We start from the raw sequence: 12,486 nt of genomic DNA, 5'->3' as shown, positions 1-12,486 counted from the left end.
TTTTAACTAAATTCTCATGACTCTTATTATAGCCTACATGGAAAAAGTAAGCATTATTGACACTGAAAAGCTGTTGTGTCTGATCCCATGTAGGCCTACCATCTCCTGCTGTTGTGCCCTTGATCAAGGCACTTAACCTCCCACAAAGTAGAACTGCACTGTTGGTCACATGTTGTTAACATGTGGTCAACCCTCCACCTGGAGAGATCCTGGGTGTGAAGGCTTGGCTTTTGATCCAACCCTGAAACAGGCAAATCTGCTAATCACGGTCCTGTTGAACAGCTGATGTTTAGATTACATTGTGGTTAGACCAGGGCTGGAACAAAAGCCTGCACACCCAGTAGCTATCCTGGAGGATGGTTGCCACCCTTGATGTGAAATATTGTAACATTACAACCAAATACTTTTGTCTTTATAAAATGATTTCCTCAATCAATGAATCAGAGATCAAATGGATTAGGTAGGCTACTTCAAAGCAAGGTATCTAACTAGATTATTATTATTTTTTAAATTTAAGGCTCAAATATTAATGTTTCAGGGGAGGTCTATGCACAACAAGTTATTTGTCAATTAGGCTATCCTTAGAATATTTGTAATTGCGACAACGTTTAACATGGCTACTGTTTAATAGAGGGGAATCCCAGTTTTCCAACGGTGCGGATTTATTTAGGCTATCTACAGTACCCGTGGAAAGGCGACAGCGACATCAATGCTTAGTTGGCTATCGTTAACTAGCGAGATAACAAGCTACACGTTATGTTTTGAATTGACTATCTAGTTAGTCTTTTGTCTGACATTAGTTTATACCTGCAGCTGAAATGTCGCTCTCGCTACTCCAGCAACAGCGCACACAGACACGCATTGAAGGCTATTACGATAATAGCTGATATGTAGGTTATTAAGTGATCGATATTATTTTAAAGTGTGCCTTCATGAATTGTATTAACAATGACCTTTTCATGACCTTACAAACCCTCATTTGACAATGTGGAACAGCGCATCATGCGCATTCCGGCTGGTGCATTTTCAATCTACGCAATCTCGAACAGCCAGCCAATGTCACTCACAGATTTGCGGCAAATGAATTTGAACAAAACGAGAATCAGGAAATTAATTCCCACACTCAATTGCTAATCAATGTCAATCCCGCCTTCATTCCACTTTGAACAACCTTTTTTTTGTCTTGCTGTGTTAATCTGGGGTTGCTATAGGCTACTTTCTTTTATGGAGAAACTGGTATGCAATTCCCACAGAATTAGAAATGCCTGTAAAGCGCTGCTGACAACGCGTGCCTTAACCCAGCACTGTGTATAGCAGTGCAGGGACCAACACCGGCCAGAGATGTTGCTAACTGGTCCCTGGCCACAGATGGTGAGCTGACACCAATTTTATTCCGTTCTTAAGAGTTAACTTTAATGGAAGTGGTCCTCAAGGACAAATATTTGACTATTTGAACGAACATTAGTATTCGATTATCTATGTGACATTGCTACATAGCCTATACGAATAGACCATTACTTTCCAAATGTTAATAAAACAACAGTTTTATAACAGTTTTTATGAGTGCGCACCACACAAAAGACGCACCGATAGCCTACATATCCTTTTAACATGTATAGCTTGTTGTTATTGTCAATCACAGCGGCGCTACAGTCAGAGGCTCCATGTGAGGTGGGAAATTTCAAATGAATGTGAAATGGAATTAAAATTACGGAATGAAGTTGGCTATATGAGAAGGAGTAGGCTACAATGATCAACAAACATGTGTGCTGTAGTTTAATGTGAATGGAGTTGTTGGTGACATGGACGGGGAGCGCAGCAAAATGGCCTCATTTAGCCTTGCTACTTTAGCTAACTAGCTGGCTAACTTAGCCGGCTACTGTAGCTAGCTAGCTTCTTTACAACGATTTGATATACAGTGAAGACAGGCACTGCTAGATGGTATGATGATAACCTATGGCAGCAACACGTTTGTCTAATTAGCTCGAGTCGCTTTGACTACTTTCTCACTCCATTCAATCCAAAGGGCATTATTGGCATGGCATTATTGGCAAACATATGTTTACATTGCCAAAGCAAGTGAAGTAGATAAACAAAATTGAAATAAACAAATCAGAAATTAACAGTAAACATTACACTCACAAAACGTTCTAATGTATAGAGACATTTCAAATGTCATATTATGGCTATGTACTGTATTGTAACAATGTGCAAATAGTTCAAGTATGAAAGGAAAATTTAAAAAACATATATGGGTTGTATTAACAACGGTGTTTGTTCTTCACTGGTTGCCATTTTCTTGTGGCAACAGGTCACAAATCTTGCTGCCTTGATGGCACACTGTGGTATTTCACCTAATAGGAGGGGGAGTTTATAAAAAATGTAATTTGTTTTCGAATTCTTTGTGGGTCTGTGTAATCTGAGGGAAATATTTTTCTCTAATATGGTCATACATTTGGCAGGAGTTTAGGAAGTGCAGCTCCATTTCCACCTCATTTTGTGGGCAGTGTGCACATAGGCAGACATGGCTCTCAAGAGAAGACAGACTATGGCGGCCTCTCTCAATAGCAAGGCTATGCTCACTGAGTCTGTACATATGATTTTTCTTAATTTTGGGTCAGTCACAGTGGTCAGGTATTCTGCCACTGTGTACTCTCTGTTTAGAGCCAGATAGCATTCCAATTTATTCTGTTTTTTGGTTGATTATTTCCAGTGTGTCAACTAGTTATCTTTTTGCGTTCTCATAATTTGGTTGGGTCTAAATGGGTTTCTGTCCTGGGACTCTGAGGGGTCTGTTTGTGTTTGTGAACAGAGCCCCAGAACCAGCTGGCTGAGGACACTCTAGTATCCTCTCTCTGTAGGTGAGGGCTTTGTGGTGGAATGTGTGGGCATGGTTGTAGAATTTAACATCTCTTTGCTGGATTCTGGATTTTGATATCTAACAGTCCCAATTCTGCTCTACATTCATTGTTTGAGGTTTTGCGTTGTACGCAAAGTATATTTTAACAGAGTTCTGCATACAGTGTCTGTGGTGGAATTATTGTAATCAAAAGGAGAGACTTTTAGATTTCTTCAAAACAATCAAACTTGATTATTTAATTAACTACTGCAGTAATTGGAGCTGGTTGGTAATCACCCCTGGAGGTGATCACTGAGAACTCAACCAGCTGGTTTACTGCAGTAATGGAGCTGGTTGTTAATCACCGCTGGAGGTGATCACTGAGAACTTAACCAGCTGGTTTGAAGCACAGTATTTTATAGCAAAGTGCATCCTCCTTCAGTCTACATAACACACAACAGGTGTATGGAATGGGTCACAATCAGCCATGTCTCCCTGGTACCGTTTAGAACAGAAACATTAACTCATGCTCTGCATCGTAAATCTCCTGTCAGCGTTATCTCCCAGAGGCCCACTTTCAGTTCACACAGACACAAGAGAGTTATACGAACCCTCTATTCTATCGCATAAAACAACCATTTGATGCAATAAAAGTATTATAAAATAAGCTTGTCATTTCCACTATGTCTCAATTGGGTGTTTGCCTCATTTTGTGAGTTCTTGGTTGGGGAGTGGATCCCAGACCTCACAACCATAGAGGGCAATGGGTTCGATAACTGATTGAAGTATTTTTAGCCAGACCCTAATTGGGATGTTGAGTTTTATGTTCCTTTTGATTGCAAAGAAGGCCCTTATTGAGCCCCCCCACCCCCCCTACCTTCTGCTGAAACAAGCAGAACGCAGCACACCAGCTCTCTCCTGAGTCACGCTAGATATCCAAATATCCCCCAAAATATGTTATTCAAATAGTGAAATAATTTCAAATGTCCAACCCTATTCCCGGGTATAAAAATAAGTTAAACACTGCTTTTTAATTTGCTTCACAGTCTGACGAGTCACAGGTCGATTAGAAATCTATATAGCATCTACCGAGGGTCTCTTTAGTGATTCAAATGTAATACTGCAGACCAAGAACAACGGCAGGCACCATCATCTGACCACGTTTGTCGCGTGTAATAATTTTAAGTCAAACAAAAAAAGGAATGAGGAAGATATCCGAGATGAAGGGCGGATAGACGATCTAAAGTAGGCCTATGTGTTAAGTCCAAACCGTTGTATGATCTAGTCGCAAATGCCATCCCATCTCCCTAATCACATTGTTACCCCAAGAAACCTAGCTCAGTGCATATGGACCGATATGCAAACATACGGTAAGCAATTACACACACACACACACACACACACGCGCGCACACACACAGTCATTAGCTGTGTTTGTGCTCCCCTGTACTCCCCCTTATATGCACTGCTGGGGTCTTCTGCTGCCGCTGCATCCGTCTCTGCTGCTGAATTCTAATGGCTTCAATCCAACTCCGCCAGCACCAATAATAAACTCCATATTCAAGAGGGGCTCTGAGCACCGGGTTATTTGAGCATTTATGTGTGTGTTTGCGTTTGAGAGGCACCGCGGGCTGCAGAGCAAAATGTGAAAATGAGGAGCATTCTTATTTTGATTCTGCTTTGAAAGTATTATCTCCAATAAATTACATTTGAGGAATGAATTAATTGGAAGCTAAGTGAGCTTTTCATTTCCATAATGTCTCTCGAACCCCCCCCCCCCCGGACATATTTGGTTTCGCATACCGACTAACAACGCTGGCAACTGCACCGCCCGCAACCGCAGGGCTCTCCAGAGGATGATGCGGTCAGCCCAACGCATCACCGGGGGCAAACGATCTGCCCTCCAGGACACCTACAGCACCCGATGTCACATGAAGGCCAAAATGATCATCAAGGACAATAACCACCCGAGCCACTGCCTGTTCACCCCGCTATCACCCAGAAGGCGAGGTCAGTACATGTGCATTCAAAGCTGGGACCGAGAGACTGAAAAACAGCTTCTATCTCAAGGCAGTCAGACTGTTAAATGCTGTTAAATGACCATCACTAGCACATTAGAGGCTGCTGCCCTATATACATAGACTTGGAATCAGTGGCCACCTTAATAATGTTTACATATTTTGTATTACTCATCTCATATGTATATATTGTATTCTATACTATTCTAATGTATCTCAGTCTATGCTGCTCTGACATTGCTCGCCCAATATAAATATATGATTAATTGTTGGCCACAAATAGATGTGTATTGTTCTTGGGTCCGTACCCAAAAACATTCTCGAGAATGGGTTTTTAACCACCAGGTTCGAGATGGCAATCCACTCCTAATTCGATCAGACGTGCACTGGATACCAGTGTGCCGCCACAATCTGCAGTACTCAAACACAGTTTACCGTAGTCAAACACAGCTCTCGTCTGCTGCTCTTTTGGCGTTGAGGCAGAGTTAATGTGTGATGGTACTAGTGAGATGACAGTTCCATTACAGGTTATTTACGAGAGCCACATGTAATAGATATGCAGATGCACAGCGCAACTCTGTCAGCAGTTGCACAATCATCTTGTAGATGGGGAGTGTGCCAAGGGTCAGGGTCTTCAAGCTGCCACCCTGAATGTAGTAGTGGGGACCTGAAGGAAAATGTGTCCCGCTGGCGGGTGAATTAAAAGTTATCCTGTTTTACTCTTGGGTACATAATTATTAAAGACTGTTATTTATTCCCATTTCATAGAAAGAAGGCTTCTTTTAATCTCTTCCCCCCCAAAAGAAAAAAGTTGGTTATACTGGCAATGAATGTTCCCTGTAATGAGATCAGTGTACTCTTCTCTATCTATTGCTGGCAATGTGTACTGGAGCTGCAGTGCTAGTGAGTGAGGATTCAGGCTAGTGAGTGTTGTTTAGCAGGCGAAGTGCGTAGCGGAGACAAGTGGTTACATCCCAAATGTACCCTATTCCCTATTTAGTGCCCTTCTTTTGACCAGGTCCCTCTGTTCAAAAGAAGTGTACCAAATAGGGAATCGAGTGGCGTTTGGGACGCATGCAGCAGGTCACATGATGGATACGCTTACAGAGAGCCAGTACAATGCTGAGTCATGATCAATCATCTCCCACACACCTCCGCTGTCCCCGGGGACATGTGTTCCTCTAATACTGTCTGCATGTTGAATATACACCAACTTTCATCTCCATGTGCAGTCGGTGAGTGAGGGAGATTCTGAATAATAATGATCATCATTCTTATTGCCAGTTATACCCCAACAATCCCTCATCAAATATCCCTCAGGAGGATAGGTCTGTAATTTGTATTGGAGATGTCGTGCCAATTTGTTGCAAAGATGAACTCCCTCTTTCTTTCCGTCTCTCTGGCCACCTCTCTCTCTCTGATCTACTCTTTCACACTCCCTCTTTCACACACACCAAAACATGAAGATATTTCTCAGCTGGCCAGGCCTTACAAAGCGACACCCTTTCACCCAATGAATAACAGTTGTCCAGTTCTCCACTCTATGAACTGTATAACACAGTGATTGATGTAAGACTGAGGGAAGCATTATGCCCCTCCCTTTGACTGAGAAAGCACAGTTGGGGGGGGGGTGCAGGCCAGATAAGCAGCACCTAAGACCCAGCAGCCCAGGAAATGATATTAGCTCCGATCTGACTGCCACAGACCTCGCATTCACCAGGAAGCTGCTGGTCACCATGGATACGGTCCGGCTCCTCGCCCCAGGTTGTCATTGGTCTCCTCGATGCAGACTTGGTTGTTGGCTATGAATGAGGAACAAACAACTACGGTAGCCTGTTAACATTTGCCATAATTATCCCCCAATTAAAAAGGCCAAAAGCAAGAGAAGATGAAAAATGCATTTCTCAAACATCCATTAGGCAATTGTATTAGGGTCACATGGAGATCAATGCTATAAGAGTTGTCCTGCAGTGAATGACAATTTTACATTCCTGTTTTTATCCCTCCATTTCATCGAATCACCAATTGCTGTTAATGGGGAGAGTCTGGACAGAACTTACACTAACTGCTTGCTTGTGTGTAGTCATTAGTGTAATGGGTGCCTGTATGGAAGGTTGATTGAAACAAAATGCTTAGCCTTTACGCTTGGGCCTTATTATTGTCAATGGGCAAAATCACCACCATTAATAACCATTAGACAGACGAGCTGATGCCGAGTCTCTGGTGTGTCCCAAATGGCACCCTATTCCCTATTTAGTGCACTGCTTTTGACCCGTAGTGCTCTGGTCAAAAGTAGTGAGCTATGAAACCGGGTGCAATTTGGGACGCCTACTCTGTGTTCCTGTAAGGTCACAGCTCTCAGAACGTCTGGGTGGAATGGACTGACCCAGCACTTTAAACACAGATCTCGTTTCACACTTGGTCCTAGCATCTCTACTGATCATTACACTCTGTCCAAAAAGCACCCAAACTTCTCGGTCACATGCTTCAACAATGCCCTCCACACTACGTCCCTTCCCATGGTATTTCTATCGAAATGCTGGAATCTATACTTCTCATGTGTCACCTTTTCTTCCCTCAACTCCAGTATGGTGGCACACTTTAAATACTATGAAAAGGTATTCACTTTTTTTAAGCAATTGGAAATGTATATAGTATATCTGTTCACACTGTTTTGAGAGGCTCCCATAAATGGTCTATAGCGTTTCTAACTATTAACTGCAAATCTGATTTTAACATCTATAAACCATCTATAAGTGGACTCTCCAAATAAAGTGTCACCCTAGATCTACCTCTTTCGATATCGGCCACATGCACGGTAGATTTTGTGGCCTATTATGGTTTAGCTCAGGGGAATGTAGCCTGTAAGTGGCAACCTCTAGCATGGATCCATTCCAAACCTCATCAGGACTTCTGTGCACATCTGCCATCTTCAGGGCCGTGTTTAGTGAACTATGAAATTATTATAATGGGGAATAGAAGGGACATTGGACTGGAAATCGGATGTCATCAGAGAGTGTGTAGGGGAGTTTAACTCTTGATTGGACATGGTTGACCATTAGGGTTTCCCATCAACTCAATCTAAAGGTAGTTGGGCACTGGTGCATATGCATAATTTGCCTATCAATTGGTCGTGTATCGTGCAATTATCGCTGGTAAGGCCTATATCTACTCTATGGCTGCATGTTGCTTACACTGAAAGTGAAATGCTGTCCACGGCATCATTCATTGGTGGGCTCTTCAGGACCTTGGACAGCTGCCCCCACAGACAGTCTCTTAATCACACCACCATCTCCGGTTTCAAATAAAGAGGAGGGTTGATATCTCTGTCAATGTTTGCTGTGCCTTTATTTTTGATTGAGTAGCCTAATTCGTGCAGGTGATTGATGGCAAATCAATCATGGGAGGCCTCTTTTTGTAATTAACATTACTGGCATTTCTTTAATTTATAGCTGAAAAGTACTGCATTCCCGAAATTAATTGCAATGATCTCGCAATGCATAACTGCATATTTTGTCTCCGATGGGCATGGCACCAATACTAGCATTTATGTGGTAGCTACATTTTGAAACAACTGTGACCAGGTACATCATTTAAACAAAACCCTATGGCTACTAGTGCAGCGACTCAAATTTTCCCCTTCAATTCGTGACGATTCTTCTTTTACTTGCACCTAGGTGTCAACTTTAAGTGGCATTGCACATTCAATCTCACTCTCCCTAACCATTCACTCATCCACACCTCATTCATTTGATTTGGATTCCCACCTACTGGATTACTGAGGTTTTTTTTGCGCAGAGAAGACAAGGTTCTCATGCATGACAAAAGGGGCGCAATATTGTAAGTTCCATCCTTCTTTCCAAACAATAATTTGATGCGCATTCATTATTTTGTTTTCACTACAAGACTGAGCGGGTGCATTTCTGCCTGATCCTTCTCGCGAGTGGGCTACATAACCGTGACGATACCTCACCGGATGATAGTGGCTATTATTGTACTCTGACCTCTATTGAAATGACTATCCAGCACCAAGACTGTTGCGTCCTTCCAGAGGCACCGCGCGGGCAGGCTACTCATTGGATGAACGTCCGCCGCAATCCGTAGCCTATTCCAGTGCCCTTTCCTTATCTTCTCGGAAATGCAATAACAGTTGGGGTGGCTTTTATAGTGGTAAAACTCAACAGGAATACTGCAAGTTGAGGAAACGAACAATGTGACACGTACAGTGCCCGACAAGTAAGTATAGCCTGTTTTGTGATGTGGGACTCAATTATCGGACGACGCGGAACGACACAACCTCGTTCAATTATTCTATCCGTTCAGGAAAACCTGAACAACATTCCTACTTGGTCAAATAAATCCAGACGTTCGATTCAGGTAGGACAGCATTGTTTATGGACGTGTCTGGGATTGCTTTTGTTTATTGACTTGACAGGTCTTTAGAATATATAGAGATTATGAAAATGATTCATGCGGCGATGGGGAGAATTCAACTTCAATGTGTGCCACAGGGCTGGATCAAATATTAGGTTATAATGTGGTTCTCTTGAGTCTATTCCTGCAGCTATTTGAACGTGAAATGTGCCTGTCATGGGTATCAGTTGTGGTTAATGGAGCCCGGGGCGCATAAAATCAACTGATTGTAGAATATATATATGACAAGAAACTGAACCCATCACACAGGCAGCACAAATCTGATATTTTTTTCAATCAGGTCTACTCTGAAAATGATCTGATGCGAAAAGATCTGACGGGATTGGTCAAGAGACCAATTAGTGGGGAAAGATCAGAATTGGGGTGGCAATGTAAACAGCCCATGCAGTGCTTGACTTGGACAGAAATAGGAGCTAGTATTAATTTTGGGTGCCAGTACTGTTTATATTGAGGTGCAGGAGCTCCACAGTACTTTTGAGCTAATATTCTCGAAGTGTTACAGGACCTCAAGCAGTAGAAAATGGGAGGTGCTGGTACTCCGCTCAGGTGAGCTCCTGCCCAAGTCAAACACTGATCCTATGTGTAGGCTACCATTTCCCTTTTCACCTCACACTCCACTTAACTATTTCTGTGGACCATTGTATGATGGGATAGCGTAACAGCACTGACCCCGTATTCTCTCCCCCCTAAAATGAAAAACATTTGTGTATTTTGGGGACAAATTGCTGCTTCCATGACTGTTATACTGAAGAGGAAATCGGTTATACACACACACACACACACACACACACACACACACACACACACACACACACACACACAGAGCCAAATTAATTGGTAATGGTCCAGGTCCGGATGTTGAGCCCACTGACCCATGGGAGGGGAAAAAGACAACTCCATAAGAACACGATTGATAAGGTCTCTGACTATCTTGCCATCTCTCCCTGATTCTTTCACCTCCAGCAGAGGCAATGCTGCAATAGACTGATTTCCCATGGGACTCTGCCTTCTTGTCCATACTTGGCTGACAGGATATGAGACCAAGAGACCATATCCACAACAGAGAGAGGATATGCCACGTGATACTGGTCTTACAGTGCAAACCCAGAGGCTTATGTTGATGGAGCCGAGAGCCCATGTCTTGAGTGAGGGTTCATTTACCCGTCTTATACAGCACACTGCGTCGCTGAGCGTTTTCCACTACGTTACCAATCAGTGTTTTAAAGTTCAAGCAAGAACCTGATGCCGCAGTATTTATCCATGTAAGATACTCTGAAATTAGAAAGGTAGTGAGGCGACCAGCAATCAGATCTTAATAACGATCATGTTTGAACACTGAGATTTAAGGTAACATTCTACTCCTCATATGAGGATGAATCACTGCCACTACTCTCCAAATGTGTGACATAAGCTGTCTTCGTTCTAAAAGCGTAATGTCGCTCATATCAAGAAATATCTCTTGCATTTTAAGTTTTGAGATCTCGGTGATGATTAAAAACACATACAGCACTTCAAGTGAAAAGGCAGGCGAGTTAAAATGTCTCATTCACTAGAGGAGGACACGCTTGACACCTCGAGAGGGCTTCATTGACCACTCAAGCGGCTAGCTAGCTGAACTAACATGCACACTGATATGCACCACCTTTTATCAGACTCAGAAACCAAAGAGTGGAAAATCATTTATTAGTTGCTGCTTTCAGTTGTCAATTTAATGCTACATTTAAAAAAAAACTTGATGTTATCCCCTTCTGGTTTGGTATTGGCTCTCTCCCATACTTGGCATTGAAAATATATCACCCTCTCACCTTGCATTTTGGTCACGTTTCCAAGCCACCTCCTGACGGTGCCATAGATGTATTCTCTCTGAGAACATGAAGAGATGAGTGCTTTTTTCAGGGAAATGGAGGAGGGGAGCATTTCAGCTCGAATACTTGGTTACAACTACCCTGTGATGGAAAAATATTGTTGCAGAAATTATATTTAAATGATTGAAAAGCCAAGTTTTTAACATTTGCAGGTTCCAGGTGTTTCCAAGTGCAAAGTTAGAGGCAGCTCTATCAAAAGATTCATGTGATTATCTAACAGAGAGAAAGAGAAACCTGGAGAGCTGAGTGGGAGCATTCGACACCCAAAGACCATGATGAAACCATGTTTCTCCACCAGTTCTAATGTAATTGGACAAAAAGTGACAATTATAACAAGGTTATAGCTGGAGGTCTGCTTGAAGGCAGAGGCGAATGGAAAGAGAGGACGACTGCAAATCAGTTCTGCTCTGTCTATTCAAACACTGCTACGGCATGCAAAGTGCACCAAAGGTTTGGCCCATCTCTATAAGATATAAAACCATATAGAATATTTAACGATCAATCATAGCTAGCTGTTGCAGTTCTGCATTCGGGGTGAGGAGGTAGATTTTACCCAAGGGAAAGCACTTTTGTGGGGCTTTCTGTTTGCACAGCAGCTTTTTCGGGTTGGTGAACGTACCGTGCTGCTCAGCCGAGTGCTTGGGGCGATGCGCAGTGTGAGTGGAGCAGCAGAGCATTGAAACACTGCCAAGGCGAATGAAGCCTGTGAGGCCAGAGTTGGAGGCAACCTGGAGGCAGATCCCTGGCACAGCGCACCTCACTGGAACCTGCATGGCTCTTGGAACAGTGCTACTGTACTTGGGTGTTGCTCTTTTCTGCTAAAATAGCACTTTGCAGGGGGTTTATCTAGGGTGACGTGACTCATCAGCTACACTCCAGTTCTGTTGCTGTTTTTACTTTGGAACATTGAAGCCTTTTTCAGAAACACCTCCTATGATCTAATGCAACGTTCGTTTGTCCTTAGCCGGTTTCAAACTTGCAACCCCCTGCTTTCCACATAGCTGATGTCTTGTGAGTGTTTGGGTGCAGAATAGCTGCCTATTTGTGCACCCATGTACTGTAGGTGCTGACTCCACATTCGTGGTAGTGGAGTAGAGGCGAGTTATCCACATGTAATCATATGTGATTTGAGAACGAGTGAAGCGCTATATCAATGTAATCCACCAAACACTTCATTTGTATCAAATGCCCAGGCTGTTGGTAGGGTTGTAAATGTTCTAACTTAGTCATTTTGGTTGCTACACTGTCCCCTTTTTCAGAACACACCCTCTAGTTCATATACCTCCCCATTGTAACGCCATCCCACTTCTGACACCAATCGGGGAGAGTGG

The 12,486-nt window shown here is 42.9% G+C and overlaps 1 protein-coding gene across 5 annotated transcripts in view; it reads left to right on the top strand.

The window, feature by feature from the left end:
- The first annotated feature begins 1,027 nt into the window (after positions 1-1,027).
- The window catches only part of LOC109902323 (protein FAM163A), a 29,346-nt gene continuing 17,887 nt past the window's right edge, over positions 1,028-12,486 (top strand). The window contains exon 1 of one of the 5 annotated variants that reach the window (XM_031786316.1): positions 1,028-1,371. The gene's annotated coding sequence lies outside the window, so the exon portion shown is untranslated. Of the gene's footprint in view, positions 1,372-8,617; positions 9,093-12,486 lie in introns of those variants that run through there. The other 4 variants (XM_020498593.2, XM_031786318.1, XM_031786319.1 and 1 more) reach the window with 4 other exon arrangements.

Source organism: Oncorhynchus kisutch, linkage group LG13, assembly GCF_002021735.2.
Source record: "Oncorhynchus kisutch isolate 150728-3 linkage group LG13, Okis_V2, whole genome shotgun sequence".
Classification (NCBI taxonomy): Eukaryota; Metazoa; Chordata; class Actinopteri; order Salmoniformes; family Salmonidae; genus Oncorhynchus; species Oncorhynchus kisutch.
This window is presented reverse-complemented; position numbering and strand designations above follow the sequence as displayed.